Genomic DNA, 4,082 nt, shown 5'->3' with positions numbered 1-4,082 from the left:
GGTTGAGTTCTCGCTTGCGGTGCTTGGGTCGCAAGATCGAACCACATCGGTGTATCCATTCACTGATTGGGTTTTTCTCGTTCCAACTAGTGCACCACATCTGGTCAAAGGCTGTCATATGTGTTTAGCTATCTGTGGGAAAGAGCACAAAAAAGATCCCTTGCTGCATTAGAAAAAAATGTAGCGGGGTTTCCTCTGATGACAACGTGGTGTTTGACATCCAATAGCATATGATCAATGTATTCTAGTGGTGTCATTAAACAATATACTTTAACTTCTAACAATATAAGGTACAGATAAATGTTCATAAAAGGTAAATTTTTAAAGAACACCACAGTAAAAACTAGTAATATAAACAAATATTATGTACGGGCTTCGGTGGCGTCGTGGTTAGGCCATCGGTCTACAGGCTGGTAGGTACTGGGTTCTGATCCCAGTCGAGGCATGGGATTTTTAATCCAGATACCGACTCCAAACTCTGAGTGAGTACTCCGCAAGGCTTCAGTGGGTAGGTGTAAACCACTTGCACCGACCAGTGATCCATAACTGGTTCAACAAAGGCCGTCGTTTGTGCTATCCTATCTGTGGGAAGCGCAAATAAAAGATCCCTTACTGCCTATCGTAAAAAAGAGTAGCTATGTGGCGCCAGCGGGTTTCCTCTAAAAAAAAAAAAAAATAGTTTGACGTCCAATAGCCGATAAGATAAAAAAAAATCAATGTGCTCTAGTAGCGTCGTTAAATAAAACAAACAAACTTTATAAATCTTATTTTGTAACACGAAAATAACTGCGATTTGGCTTAGATGATAAAACGTTTTCAATTTCATGTCGGCTTTTTCTTTGACCTACAAGCCCAAATCAAAACTAAAACAATGTCTATTTCTCAAGCAGCTCGTGCGTCTTGTATCAGGGACAGTTCTAACAGAATGTCTGGGTCACCATAATGGATTAAGTACTAGCCAGTGCGCTGTTCGACGATTAGTCTTCGCAATAATTATTATCTTTTGGATATAAATTAATAAATGAATTGTGCTAAATAATACTAACTACATTTTTAGAGGTGATTTTAAAAAGTCAATGCAATAATTTGAATAAACAAAATCATGGGCTCCATTTGTTTTGATGTTTGATCTCCCCGAGCAGTATGGTCTAATCGTGTGTGTGTGTGTGTGTGTGTGTGTGTGTGTGAGAGATCAGATGACGTTACACTGTTGCAGCATGCCACATTCATTGTATGTGACAATCGGTTGAATCGACCGTTGCCAAGTATGCAAATCGGGCCAGTTGTTCAAAAATTAATCACTGTGTAACCATTAGTTAAGAAAAATTATTAAAACCAAATATTAATGACAGATTGTCACGTAATCGGCGTGCAGTGGTTGTGCGTTGACGTAGAGCCATATTGGTGATGTAGCGGTCCTCTCTATTTGTAGTGCTTCGGGGTCTTCCCGAACGTGGACGATTTCGAACAGAATTCGTTGCTTGGTACCGTTGCCACAGTCGGCCAACGACACTCTGGCTGACACCAAGTCTCAGAGCAACATTTCTTTGCGTATTGCCATCCTGAAGCCAAGCAAAATAGCCCTTCCTCGATTTTCGATAGTCAGTTGAAGTCGTACCATTGTCGAATTTGGAGTGTGCACCGTACACGAACGCAAGCTCCAATTATACAGAAATTCAGCATTGGGAACATGGAATACACGTGCAAAGCGTGCAAATGAAGCGCTTGTGAAAAAGCAAGTTATGGCACTTAGCTTACCTTTCGCTTTCGCCCTAATTTACGTGCAAAATGTAAGCATGTTTTCTGCCATTGGAACTAGTCGACAGTGTCAATGACAGTGGATTTTAATTCATTTATGGGTGTTGCTTAGACCCACTTTCGTCAAAATGGAACAATACCATGCGTGACATATGGTCCTAGCTAATATAATTGACTTCAGAAACTATGTCGAAAATATCGTCTGACCCTTAAATTCTTTTGAGTAGTATATTTACTGATTTATTTATCTATTTTATTTATTATTTTATTTTCACTATCATTTATATCAGATACATACAACTTCACTTGAAATAATAGCTGATATTTACGAAGTTTTAAAACATATATGAGCTGTCAAACCTACAACTTAGCATGACGTCAGAAACCGAGGAAACGCGGCTGTTTGCGTTGTTTGTTTTGGAGAATTTAGAAGATGACATCTTCTTCTTTACATGAAGATCAGCTTGAAGTAAACATATATCGTGTATGCGCAATAGTGTTTGGTTACTACTTTGTATTTGTATTTTTTGTACCTGAGAAACATTGGTCGAGATCGTTAGCGATACCATCAGTACTTTGATACACATTTACAAGCATAGGGAGAAGTCCTATATATCGATATGGTATGCAAGTATCACACGATTTTATAACGTACATGATTATACATAACAAAAGTTAAGCAACTTTTCCCAAGTGGGTAGACCCATGCAACCCGATACGATCCTAATTTGATCTTTGGTCTTTTTTGTAAACTTATGAATATTGTATGATAACTTCAGGCCCATAGCCAGCATGATTAATGATTAGCGGGGTGAGGGGATCAAAATGTCATAAACGGAACTCGTCCAACGCGAGCGCCGATGGCGTGGAGCCGTAACGGGGGGGGGGGGGGGGGGGGGGGGGTGGGGGGGGGGGGGGGGGGGGGGGTGGGGGGGGGGGGGGGGGTGTGGGGGGGGGGGTGGGGGGGTGGGGGGGGGGGGGGGGGGGGGGGGGGGGATGGTGGGGGTACATGTATATATAACTCCTTGCCAAACAATGAGATGACGCCGGTTACACTCGAGAATAATACACGAACTTTTGTTGCGAAATATATGTTACAAGCAATCTAATTAAAATTAGCTCCACTATTACATGTGGATCTAAAGACAGCCAGTTGGAGCTCATGTCCACCAATCAAAACCTTACTTGCAGAATCCTGCCAGTGATTTAAAACTAACAACACTGCGTAGTCCCCAATGTCCAGGTAACATTTCGTCTGTAAATAATAATTTAAATATTGACCAATCACACTTCGCCTTTTATAACGTTATTTGGGGAGCTACAAATTCTAAAAATATCGGGCGAGTCTATTTTAGTGGCCGCATTACAGCGAACCATACCAATACGTACGGGATGGGTTATCAGTCTTCAATTTTACATTAAAAATTATTTATTTATTTATAAAATTTAAAAAAACTAAATCAGTCTTCAGTTTTACATTACAAATTATTTATTTTATAAAATAAAACATGTTTTAAGGCATTCGTAATTCATACGAAACATGTCGTATACCCTCAGGATAATTCGGAATATTTTCAAATTATTTTTAAATCACTGGCAGGATTCTGCAAGTAAGGTTTTGATTGGTGGACATGAGCTCCAACTGGCTGTCTTTAGATCCACATGTAATAGTGGAGCTAATTTTAATTAGATTGGTTAACAAGTTGCATTAAATTGTGGTATGCATGTAAAATGGACTGGTCACAGAGCCACGGCAAGAAACCGTTTGTTTTCAGTCGTACCTATGTATTTATAATAAATGATACATGGCATACTTCTCACATCCCACAAACAGGATAGCATACACGACGTCCTTTGATGGGTCCTTGGTTGGGACGGGAAATAATCAAACGGGCCCACTGAGGAGGATCGAACCTTCAGCAAATGGAACCTCAGACAGACGTTTTTGCTACGTTATCCCGGTCATTTGGGGACAAGTACTTTCATATGTAAATTCCGAGAAAAAAAAATCATTTGAGCAGAACTCTCAATCCTGCGTGGGGGTATTGTCCGATACCTCGACCCCCCCCCCCCCCCCTCCCGGGCTACGTGCCCTTGACATGTACTTAATATGTTTGCTTCAAAAAAAAAAAAACATTCACAACGAAGTATCTTTATGACTGGTACTTATGAGCTGCGCATAATAAACCCTCATGAGTTTATAATTAAGAGGGAGACCCATCAGATTTGTATAATTGATCAGCTGTGGCTAGTCTCAATATGTTATAGGCTAAATAAAACGTACTCTTTCTTAGGTTTAATTAATTCTTGGTTCGGGTTTAAAT

Source organism: Gigantopelta aegis, chromosome 13, assembly GCF_016097555.1.
Source record: "Gigantopelta aegis isolate Gae_Host chromosome 13, Gae_host_genome, whole genome shotgun sequence".
Classification (NCBI taxonomy): domain Eukaryota; kingdom Metazoa; phylum Mollusca; class Gastropoda; order Neomphalida; family Peltospiridae; genus Gigantopelta; species Gigantopelta aegis.
This window is presented reverse-complemented; position numbering follows the sequence as displayed.